This window comes from Oncorhynchus gorbuscha, linkage group LG08 (assembly GCF_021184085.1).
Source record: "Oncorhynchus gorbuscha isolate QuinsamMale2020 ecotype Even-year linkage group LG08, OgorEven_v1.0, whole genome shotgun sequence".
NCBI classification, from domain to species: Eukaryota; Metazoa; Chordata; class Actinopteri; order Salmoniformes; family Salmonidae; genus Oncorhynchus; species Oncorhynchus gorbuscha.
Window position 1 is genome coordinate 18,323,761 of NC_060180.1, and position 13,056 is coordinate 18,336,816.

At 45.2% G+C, this 13,056-nt stretch overlaps 1 protein-coding gene across 1 annotated transcript in view; it reads left to right on the plus strand.

The window, feature by feature from the left end:
- The window catches only part of slc24a3 (solute carrier family 24 member 3), a 116,925-nt gene that overhangs the window by 84,489 nt on the left and 19,380 nt on the right, over nt 1–13,056 (plus strand). The gene's annotated exons all lie outside the window — the stretch shown is intronic.

Sequence of the window (13,056 nt, forward strand, 5' to 3'; positions counted from 1 at the left end):
TTACGGTTGAGGGCGGAGCAGTTGCCGTACCAGGCGGTGATACAGCCCGCCAGGATGCTCTCGATTGTGCATCTGTAGAAGTTTGTGAGTGCTTTTGGTGACAAGCCGAATTTCTTCAGCCTCCTGAGGTTGAATAGGCGCTGCTGCGCCTTCTTCACGACGCTGTCAGTGTGAGTGGACCAATTCAGTTTGTCTGTGATGTGTATGCCGAGGAACTTAAAACTAGCTACCCTCTCCACTACTGTTCCATCGATGTGGATAGGGGGTGTTCCCTCTGCTGTTTCCTGAAGTCCACAATCATCTCCTTAGTTTTGTTGACGTTGAGTGTGAGGTTATTTTCCTGACACCACACTCCGAGGGCCCTCACCTCTTCCCTGTAGGCCGTCTCGTCGTTGTTGGTAATCAAGCCTACCACTGTTGTGTCGTCCGCAAACTTGATGATTGAGTTGGAGGCGTGCGTGGCCACGCAGTCGTGGGTGAACAGGGAGTACAGGAGAGGGCTCAGAACGCACCCTTGTGGGGCCCCGTGTTGAGGATCAGCGGGGAGGAGATGTTGTTGCCTACCCTCACCACCTGGGGGCGGCCCGTCAGGAAGTCCAGTACCCAGTTGCACAGGGCGGGGTCGAGACCCAGGGTCTCGAGCTTGATGACGAGCTTGGAGGGTACTATGGTGTTGAATGCCGAGCTGTAGTCGATGAACAGCATTCTCACATAGGTATTCCTCTTGTCCAGGTGGGTTAGGGCAGTGTGCAGTGTGGTTGAGATTGCATCGTCTGTGGACCTATTTGGGCGGTAAGCAAATTGGAGTGGGTCTAGGGTGTCAGGTAGGGTGGAGGTGATATGGTCCTTGACTAGTCTCTCAAAGCACTTCATGATGACGGAAGTGAGTGCTACGGGGCGGTAGTCGTTTAGCTCCGTTACCTTAGCTTTCTTGGGAACAGGAACAATGGTGGCCCTCTTGAAGCATGTGGGAACAGCAGACTGGTATAGGGATTGATTGAATATGTCCGTAAACACACCGGCCAGCTGGTCTGCGCATGCTCTGAGGGCGCGGCTGGGGATGCCGTCTGGGCCTGCAGCCTTGCGAGGGTTAACACGTTTAAATGTCTTGCTCACCTCGGCTGCAGTGAAGGAGAGACCGCATGTTTCCGTTGCAGGCCGTGTCAGTGGCACTGTATTGTCCTCAAAGCGGGCAAAAAGTTATTTAGTCTGCCTGGGAGCAAGACATCCTGGTCCGTGACTGGGCTGGATTTCATCTTGTAGTCCGTGATTGACTGTAGACCCTGCCACATGCCTCTTATGTCTGAGCCATTGAATTGAGATTCCACTTTGTCTCTGTACTGACGCTTAGCTTGTTTAATAGCCTTACGGAGGGAATAGCTGCACTGTTTGTATTCAGTCATGTTGCCAGACACCTTGCCCTGATTAAAAGCAGTGGTTCGCGCTTTCAGTTTCACGCGAATGCTGCCATCAATCCACGGTTTCTGGTTAGGGAATGTTTTTATCGTTGCTATGGGAACGACATCTTCGACGCACGTTCTAATGAACTCGCACACCGAATCAGCGTATTCGTCAATATTCCCATCTGACGCAATACGAAACATGTCCCAGTCCACGTGATGGAAGCAGTCTTGGAGTGTAGAGTCAGCTTGGTCTGACCAGCGTTGGACAGACCTCAGCGTGGGAGCCTCTTGTTTTAATTTCTGCCTGTAGGCAGGGATCAGCAAAATGGAGTCGTGGTCAGCTTTTCCGAAAGGGGGCGGGGCAGGGCCTTATATGCGTCGCGGAAGTTAGAGTAACAATGATCCAAGGTTTTATCACCCCTGGTTGCGCAATCGATATGCTGATAAAATTTAGGGAGTCTTGTTTTCAGATTGGCTTTGTTAAAATCCCCAGCTACAATGAATGCAGCCTCCGGATAAATGTTTTCCAGTTTGCAAAGAGTTAAATAAAGTTCGTTCAGAGCCATCGATGTGTCTGCTTGGGGGGGATATATACGGCTGTGATTATAATCGAAGAGAATTCTCTTGGAAGATAATGCGGTCTACATTTGATTGTGAGGAATTCTAAATCAGGTGAACAGAAGGATTTGAGTTCCTGTATGTTTCCTTCATCACACCATGTCCCGTTAGTCATGAGGCATACGCCCCCGCCACTCTTCTTACCAGAGAGATGTTTGTTTCTGTCGGCGCGATGCGTGGAGAAACCCGTTGGCTGCACCGCCCTGGATAGCGTTTTCCCAGTAAGCCATGTCTCCGTAAAGCAAAGAACGTTGCAGTCTCTGATGTCCCTCTGGAATGCCACCCTTGCTCGGATTTCATCAACCTTGTTGTCGAGAGACTGGACATTGGCAAGAAGAATACTGGGAAGTGGTGCGCGATGTGCCCTTTTTCGGAGTCTGACCAGAACACCGCCGCGTTTCCCTCTTTTTCGGAGTCGTTTCCTTGGGTCGCTGCATGCGATCCATTCCGTTGTCCTGTTTGTAAGGCAGAACACAGGATCCGCGTCGCGGAAAACATATTCTTGGTCGTACTGATGGTGAGTTGACGCTGATCTTATATTCAGTAGTTCTTCTCGACTGTAATGAAACCTAAGATGACCTGGGGTACTAATGTAAGAAATAACACGTAAAAAAACAAAAAACTGCATAGTTTCCTAGGAACGCGAAGCGAGGCGGCCATCTCAGTCGGCGCCGGAAGTCTTGTTTCGTCTGAGAACATTCAATTGCCAAAACATTTCAAATATTCAATTGTCTCGTTTCACATTGAGTAAACATCAATAAAACATGAAATTACTAAGAAAAAAATATTTCAGTTGTGTATATTACTTTTAATTTGATGGCTTTATTCATTTTCAGTTCTTATATAGTCATCTCATCTCTGCACAGGCCATACAAAATGGTGCCGGAGGAGATGGCCGCCGTTTTACGCTCTCCTAACCAATTGTGCTATTAAGTGGTGGTTTTTTTGCGATATTTGTAAATGATTTTGTACATAAGGTTTCTGCAACCGTATCTTATGGAAGAAAAGAGCTTCTGGATATCAGGACAGTGATCACTCACCTCGGAAGAGACAAAGATTTCTTCAACAACAGCAGCAAGCAGGACTCACACGATATTCTCCAAACACCCCACAGGTCAGACGTCCCAATTATTTGTAAAAGGAAGCGACGCAGAGGACGAAGAGCCGGATGCCTCGTCCGGACCAGCAGAAGACAACTAGGAAAGCTGCCGTTACCGTCAATATTACTCGCCAACGTGCAATCATTGGACAATAAACTAGACGAGGTAAGATCACGAATATCCTACCAACGGGACATCAAAAACTGTAATATCCTATGCTTCACTGAATCGTGGCTGAATGACGACATGGATATTCAGCTAGCGGGATACACGCTGCACCAGCAGGATAGAACAGCACACTCCGGGGGGGGGGGGGGTATAGTTGAGTATATTCTGATAAACTGCAGGCCACACTACTTACCTAGAGAAAACCTAGGGAAAACATTCTAGATAACCTGTACTCCACACACAGAGACGCGTACAAAGCTCTCCCTCGTCCTCCATTTGGTAAATCCGACCACAACTCTATCCTCCTGATTCCTGCTTACAAGCAAAATTAAAGCAGGAAGCACCAGTGACTGGGTCTATAAAAAAGTGGTCAGATGAAGCAGATGTTAAACTACAGGACTGTTTTGCTATCACAGACTGGAACATGTTCCGGGATTCTTCCGATGGAATTGAGGAGTACACCACATCAGTCACTGGCTTTATCAATAAGTGCATTGAGGACGTGGTCCCCACAGTGACTGTACGTACATATCCCAACCAGAAGCCATGGATTACAGGCAACATTCGTCCTGAGCTAAAGGGTAGAGCTGCCGCTTTCAAGGTGAGGGACTCGTAACCCAGAAGCTTACAAGAAATCCCGCCATGCCCTGCGACGAACCATCAAACAGGCAAAGCGTCAATACAGGGCTAAGATTGAATCATACTACACCGGCTCCGATGCTTGTTGGATGTGGCAGGGCTTGCAAACTATTACACGATCCTACCAGACGAGCTAAATCACTTCTATGCTCGCTTCAAGGCAAGCAACACTGAGGCACGCATGAGAGCATCAGCTGTTCCGGACGACTGTGTGATCACGCTCTCCGTAGCCGATGTGAGTAAGACCTTTAAGCAGGTCAACATACACAAGGCTGCGGGGCCAGACGGATTACCAGGACGTGTGCTCCGGGCAGGTGCTGACCAACTAGCAGGTGTCTTCACTGACATTTTCAACATTTCCCTGATTGAGTCTGTAATACCAACATGCTTCAAGCAGACCACCATAGTCCCTGTGCCCAAGAACACAAAGGCAACCTGACTAAATGACTACAGACCCGTAGCACTCATGTCCGTAGCCATGAAGTGCTTTGAAAGGCTGGTAATGGCTCACATCAACACCATTATCCCAGAAACCCTAGACCCACTCCAATTTGCATAACGCCCAAACAGATCCACAGATGTTGCCATTACTATTTTTGTATTTTTTTTATTTCACCCTTATTTAACCAGGTAGGCTAGTTGAGAACAAGTTCTCATTTGCAACTGCGACCTGGCCAAGATAAAGCGTAGCAATTCGACACATACAACAACACAGAGTTACACATGGAATAAACAAAACATACAGTCAATAATACAGTAGAACAAAAGAAAACAAAAAGTCTATATACAGTGAGTGCAATGAGGTAAGTTAAGGAAATAAATAGGCCATGGTGGCGAAGTAATTACAATATAGCAATTAACACTGGAATGGTAGATCGGCAGAAGATGAATGTGCAGGTGGAGATACTGGGGTGCAAAGGAGCAATTCGTTCCGGTCATGGGCAGCAGAGAACTGGAAGGAAAGACGACCAAAGGAGGAATTGGCTTTGCTACTAGTGGGTGCTGCTTTGGTGACCAGTGAGCTGAGATAAGGTGGGGCTTTACCTAGCAGAGACTTGTAGATAACCTGAAGCCAGTGGATTTGGCGACGAGTATGAAGCGAGGGCCAACCAACAAGAGCGTACAGGTCGCAATGGTGGGTAGTGTATGGGGCTTTGGTGACAAAACGGATGCACTGTGATAGACTGCATCCAGTTTGTTGCGTAGAGTGTTGGAGGCTATTTTATAGATGACATCACCGAAGTCGAGGATATGTAGGATGGTCAGTTTTACAAGGGTATGTTTGGCAGCATGAGTGAAGGATGCTTTGTTGCAATATAGGAAGCCGATTCTAGATGTAATTTTGGATTGGAGATGTTTAATATGCGTCTGGAAGGAGAGTTTGCAGTCTAGCCAGACACCTAGGTATTTGTAGTTGTCCACATATTCTAAGTCAGAACCGTCCAGAGTAGTGATGCTAGTCGGGCGGCGGGTGCAGGCAGCGATCGATTGAATAGCATGTATTTAGTTTTACTAGCGTCTAAGAGTATTTGGAGGCATTTGGCATTTCACTTCACACTGCCCTTCCCCACCTAGACAAAAGGAAAAACAATGTGAGAATGCTGTTAATTGACTAGAGCGCAGCGTTCAACACCATAGTACCCTCAAAGCTCATCACCAAGCTAAGGATCCTGGGACTAAACACCTCCCTCTGCAACTGGATCCTGGACTTCCTGACAGGCCGCCCCCAGGTGGTGAGGGTAGGTAGCAACACATCTGCCATGCTGATCCTCAACACTGGATATCCCCAGGGGTGCGTGCTCAGTCCCCTTCTGTACTCCCTGTTCACCCACGACTGCATGGCCAGGCACAACTCCAACACCATCATTAAGTTTGCTGACGACACAACAGTGGTAGGCCTGATCACCGACAATGACGAGACAGCCTATAGGGAGGAGGTCAGAGATCTTGCCAGGTGGTGCCAGAATAACAACCTATCCCTCAACGTAACCAAGACTAAGGAAATGATTGTGGACTACAGGAAAGGGAGCACCGAGCAAGTCCCCATTCTCAACGACGGGGCTGTAGTGGAGCAGGTTGAGAGCTTCAAATTCCTTGGTGTCCACATCAACAACAAACTAGATTGGTCCAAACACAATAAGACAGTTGTGAAGAGGGCACGACAAAGCCTATTCCCCCTCAGGAAACCAAAAAGATTTGGCATGGGTCCTGAGATCCTCAAAAGGTTCTACAGCTGCAACATTGAGAGCATCCTGACCGGTTGCATCACTGCCTGGTACGGCAATTGCTCGGCCTCCGACAGCAAGGCACTTCAGAGAGTAGTGCGTACGGCCCAGTACATCACTGGGGCAAAGCTGCCTGCCATCCAGGACTTCTACGCCAGGCGGTTTCAGAGGAAGGCCCTAAAAATGGTCCTGGACAATTTGCATTGTGTACACCCCCCCAACCCCTCTTTTATGCTGCTGTTTCTCTCTGTTTATCTTATATGCATAGTCACTTTAACTATACATTCATGTACATACTACCTAAATTGGCCCGACCAACTAGTGCTCCCGCACATTGGCTAACCGGGCTATCTGCATTGTGTCCCACCACCCGCCAACCCCTCGTTTTACGCGTCTACTACTCTCTGTTCATAATATATGCATAGTCGCTTTAACAATACCTACATGTACATACTACCTCAATAAGCCTGACTAACAAGTGTCTGTATATGGCCTTGCTACTCTTTTTTCAAATGTCTTTTTACTATTGTTTTATTTCTTTACTTACCTACACACACACACACACACACACCTTTTTTTCGCACCATTGTTTAGAGCCTGTAAGGTTTACACCTGTTGTATTCGGCGCACGTGACAAATAAACTTTGATTTGAGCAGCCAGCCAGAAAACGTTATCTCTATGCTCCCCATACTGTACTGTCATTAGTCATCCTAGCTTTAGTTAGGCTAGCCTGCTTAACAGTGGAGGCTCCTCAGAGGAGGAAGGGGAAGACCATCCACCTCAGTGAATTTCATAAAAATAAAAAGAGTGAAACATTAAAGTTATCCTTTTTAGATCAAACTATACTGAACATACTCACGTCACCAAATATTTGATTAAAACACACTGTTTTGCAATGAAGGTTACAGTAGCTTCAACAGCACACTGTAGGGTAGCACCATGTTGTAGCTGAAGGACAGCTAGTTTCAGTCCTCCTCTGGGTACATTGACTTCAATACAAAACCTAGGAGGCTCATGGTTCACCCCCTTCCATAGACTTACACAGTAATTGACAACTTCCAGAGGACGTCCTCCAACCTATCAGAGCTCTTGCAACATGAACTGACATTGCCCACGCATTCAAAGGATCAGAAAAGCATAAGCTACAGCTAGCTAGCACTGCAGTGCATACAATGTGGTGAGTAGTTGACTCGGAAGACAGCAGTTGAACAGTTTTGAAAAATGCAACTAGTTAGTTTAGCCTACTCAATCACATGGCTGAAACAGAGCAGGATGCTATGTAAGCTTGCTGGCTATGGCTATCCAGTACTGGAACTCTTCCAAGTCAAGGTCAAATTTTGGTTTTCTTAATTTATTGCCACCAGTGGGCTGGTGTAACTGCTAAACTGCTAAACTACTGCATGATTGTAGCGGGTTTACTAACGTGTTAATTCTAGTAGCTATGATGTTAGCTTATATGGTGACACCGATGTAGGCTGTGTGTAGCAGTTAGCGGTTATGGTATGAAGGTTTGGAAAGTTTTTTTTGCCTGGTCACGGACAGCTGATGTGTTATGCTCTAAAGTCCACAAGCAAAGGGGAAATGTGAGAGGAGGATAGTGAGTAGAACAAAGTATGCAATGAGCAAAGTGATGATGCTGTTTGTATGTGGCTGCTATGAAAGTGAACTGTGTTTGCGTGTGATCAGGGGTGTATTCATGCCACCAAGTCTGTTGAAAAACATTTATTAAACGGAACAAAACAGGGATAAACATACCTGAATTTGTCCAATAGAAACTCTTGTTTACAACTGTTGGACTAATTATTGCATCCTAGATCAGCTAGATACAGGCAAAAGTGTGCAAGGCTGTATTGAATGTGTCACTGTCACCTTGATTACTCACATTTCTTCTCAACCTGTGCACCTACTTTTTAAACTTTCACTAATAGGCTAGGTTGTAGCAACCTCATGATGGGTATAGGAAAAATGTGAGTATCTTGTAGTAGTCTAAACCTATCGATGTTACATTGAATTGGGTGAATGGAATATGAATGACAGTCATCCAATATGCTGTAATATAAATAAGGCCACTCTCATAAAAAAAAGATCGTCCTCCCTCATATTAAACATCTCCGACCACTGCTGCTTAAGTATGCTGTAGAGCTGTCTGAAAAAATCATTTTGCTAGTTCTTCAAAGTAGATGAGGCATACTTTCACGAACTGTCGCTATCCCTCTCTCTCGTCCATTGTGTTGTGTACATTCCTCTTTCATGCGGTCTGTGTGTTTCTAACCTAATGTAGCAGGCGTAAAAGTGTATCCATTTCTGTCTGAGCTAGTTGGAACAGGCGCAATGGATTATGGTCATTATATTTCATTACCATGTTTCTGTGCTGAACTTGGTTGAACATTTACTTAATGAAAACTACAACTCCCTTCAGCCCAACGTCCCACAGTTGACTTGATTTCGCTCATGAATGATCTGATTTCTCTCCAGAGAAGTGGAGTGTTGGGCTCACAAAAAAAATGAACTGAATGGAATTCAAGTAATTGAACAGACGTCTATCATTTAGTTGTTAATAACATTTTTTTTAAACAAAAACATTTTGGTTAATAGCTCAGCGTTATGTGCCATGCATGCTGTTACGTATGTGTGTGTCTAACGTCTATCCATAGTACAAACACTTCCATCCTCCTCTCCATCACTACATGTACTCTTAGTCCCATAGGATTCATACATACCATTGGAAATGTCCCTGTGAAAACCAACATAGCTCTCCACGACCCATGCCCCTTGCCCAGAAGGGAACTACAGCCTCTTAATAAAAAATGACATGTAATGCTCTTAAGTGGCTTTCAAACAAGCCAGACCAATTTTAAGCTGATTACATCATGTCATGAGTGTGTGTGCATGCATACATGTGTTGCTAATTTTATGACAGGCTATGCGTGTTATGTTTAAACTGCAGGGATTGATATTGTTGTTTTCCTCATTGATGCTCCCACCTCTCTCTAATGGGCCACATGGTTGAGAGAAAATGGTAGAGGTCAGGAGACAGTGAGAGATTTCTATTAGTTACTCTCTCACAGGAAATATGCAACGTGGACTCAGGGGTAGACATAACATAGTCAAACAATATCCAGTGTGATATGTTGCATTTAGTATGGTATGTATTCATTTGTGGATGTCCATCATCCATTTCGTATGATAATGTTAATTACAATTTGTATGACATGTTACGAATTACAATGTGTAACGAATTTGCAATACGTATGATATGTTACACATTTCAGTTGGTCTTGGCTAACGTTAGCAAGGTGGCTAACGTTAGCAAGGTGGCTAACGTTAGCTACACTGGAGGTTAGGGTTAAGATTAGAGTTAACCATTTAATGATTAGTCCCTAACCATTTAACTAACCATGTTAAGTAGTTGCAAAGTAGCTAAAAAGTAGTAATAGTTGCAAAGGTGCTGAAATACAAAAGTTGTCTGTGATGTGATTCACATTATACGCCCACCCCGACCAACAACCCTCCTTTTAGGCTTTTGCCTAAAGTAACAATCTGTTTTATGTAGCTATACCAAACTTAGCATATCATACTAATTTGAGTGTCCCTGATTTTCATTTCCTATGTTATGTCTAGTCCATGAGACCAGGCTGTAATATGCTAACATGTTTGTGTGTATTGTTGGATGTTTTCTGATGCTCATTTATAGAAGTTAGCTCAACACACAATCTCATCAGAATAACAACTCTGCTACAGACGCATAACGGTACATGTTTCTCTCCCTCTGCCTGTCTGTTTCTCTCTCTCTCTCTCTCTCTCTCTCTCTCTCTCTCTCTCTCTCTCTCTCTCTCTCTCTCTCTCTCTCTCTCTCTCTCTCTCTCTCTCTCTCTCTCTCTCTCTCTCTCTCTCTCTCTCCACATACCACTCTGGCACATAACCTTTTATTTACAAGCATTCTACTTCCTTAAATGTGTTTGCAATTAAGCACTAGGACTGTCACGTGATTCCTCCAATCCCTCAAAACAACTCAGACACAGTACAGTAAAGTAGCATATCCCCACCCAAAATCTGTGTCCCCTTAAAAGTCCTTACACTCCACTGGGGCCTTTAGGGGGATCAATACCCCCTTTCTAAGGAGTAGGCTATTGAAGAATTATGTTAGTTTCCCCTAGACACTGACAGGAGGTCAGTTTTGTGTTTTTCCCACCAGTTATGGTTCGGATTTGGCTTCTGATTTCCTGCTCTGTGATATATTTCTGTTGATCAATCAAATAGCTATGCAAACTTACTATATTTTAATTGTACTTTCAGGGTAAGCCGTTTTTCATAGGATGGCTCTTGTAATCTTTTATGTTATATTATTTACCACAACGGCATTTTTGTATTCTCTTATGAGCTGCACTCTTCTGAGAGTTACTAGAGCGTTATAGGGCTTACTGGTTTACAGAGGGATTCATGTCATCTGTTCATAATTTACACACTTTCATTTAGACACCCTTGATCCTACATTGTGGCATAACGCCGTGGGATGTAATCTGAATTTAGATAGTTAGATCATAGAGCAGCGTTTCCTCTATCATTACTTAGACAAGAGAGACCACGGGTGAGCTGGTGACGTCACTCACCTGCAGTAAACCACAAGCAATGTATCCCAATAAGGACAATAAAATCCTGCAATTTGCACTCGAAAATCTATAGTGTTTGTGTCCTAGAATGTTTTGTCAGGGGGCCTGTGTGCCCTGCCTGGGAACAATGCATTTACCAGTGACTTTCTTTGTGAAACTGTACTCTTCTACTGTGTTCCTGTGGCCTAGGTCAGTGGCGCGATCTCAGCACCATGATTTCTTTCTGCGCACGTTGGCTGGCGCTCTGGTTAAATGGCAGCATTACCATGTAACCTTTCGTTGGTTGCTGGTCCCCCTGACCAAACGCGTTTCTTTCCCTCCCTTTTCCTCACGCACACAAGCCCGTGCACACAGATACAAATCCCTTTCTCTCGCTCTCTTTCTCTCTTTCTCTCTCTGACTATCTGTCGGTGTCTCACACTCGCCCTCTTGCTCTCTCTCGCTCCCTCACACTCTCTTGCTCCCTTGCTCTCATACACTCACGCACACACACACACACACACACACACACACACACACACACACACACACACACACACACACACACACACACACACACACACACACACACACACACACACACACACACACACACACACACACACACACACACACACACACACACACACACACACACACACACACACACACACACACACACACACACCCTCCTGATGCGCTGCTGCTGACCTGATCCTTGTGTTGCATGATTTATGTTCTCTCTTCTCTGAGTCGGAAATAGACACGTTTCCATGAATATGACGTCTCTAGGGAACAAGCCTCCTTGGAGACCGGAACGCTGTAACTTCCGACGAGGAGAAGTGCCTATTTCAGGCTGTGGCGCAGGAGCGGGCTGGAGCCTTAAACCTGTCGCCACGGAGACGCTGATAATTGACAGAGATTGAACTCTCGGGGTATGGTTGTGTTACAAGTCGTATGACGCAATACTCTAATTTAGATGTTAGCTGTTCCATTAAGGGAGACGTGGAGAAGTGAATCATAATGAGTGTGGAACGTTAGATAAATATGTTGTTGAGCCTGGCATACATTAGATTAGATCACGAATGGTATTAACCTCAATGAGGAAATACATTTTGAAGCATATGCAAATAAAACAATTAATAGAAAAACTAAACCATTGAATCACACTTGCTTTAATTAGTTCCAGGAAAACGGGGGTTATATTATTTGAAAATCTCACACGAGAGATGACCATCCATTGTTTCACACTTTCGTGCCCACTCCATTTAATGAGTGACTAAATGAAATGATTGACAGGAGCTAATTGAGGAGTGGTGGTTTTGGCATGATCTGGGGCTCTGGATGTCTGAGTTAGTGAGCAGGGCTGTGCGAGGTCAATAACCCAGCCAGAGGAGCTCGGAGCTGGGCTAAGATGACCCATCTCACCCTCTCTCAGAGCCACCCCTGGTCCTAATTGCAGCTCATAGCTGGAGACATTCATAGGAGCACTTTGCAGAGTGGTAGAGCCGGGGGATATTCAACCTGTGTGGCTGATCCTCTCCTCTGCCCTTTACTCTCATTTAATTCCTTTCCATTCCTGAGGGATGATCAGACTCATATCCTAATGTCACAACTGGAAAGCATACCATCACTAAACTCACTCACTCTTTCCCCTTTTTCTTCCCTCCCCCCATCCTCTTCCCGTTTCTGCACAATTAGATGAATGTCCGACACATTAGGTAATGCCACCCAGTTGTTTTTAAGCACATGGTGAAAATGAAATGCAACCACATGTTTCCGTGTACACATGTTTTCAGGAGCGCTATGGAGAGGTGGAAAATGCAAAAGGTGGGAGGCTTTGATCCCTTTTCGAGGGTGACTGTTCATTTCGGTGTGTATGGCACGGCTGCCTTAGTTCAGCTACCTTGGCTATGTCTTTATTGGTGGTCGCTTTTGTCCCATCTGGGAGCATAAGGACCACACAGCACTCAGTGGGTGTCCGTAGAGGTCAGAAACAATAGTGTTTCATAGATGAGTGCTGGATTTGTGCTTCTAAAGCTGCTGTATTTTTAAAATCATATTGAAGATGAACTTCAAAAGCCACATACAACACTGCATGACACCGCTAATACAACACGCACACATATGCATACACCTGATCCAGCGTACATTGGCACGTGCCTGTGTGTGTGAGTAATTTGGGCTTGCAGGCACAATCTGTATTCATATAGCACATTTAAAACAAAGCATGTGCAATCCAATGTGCTTCCCCCAAAGGAAATAAACTATAAATAGGTGTGTATGCGTTCTGTGTGACACGGAAGACAGCTA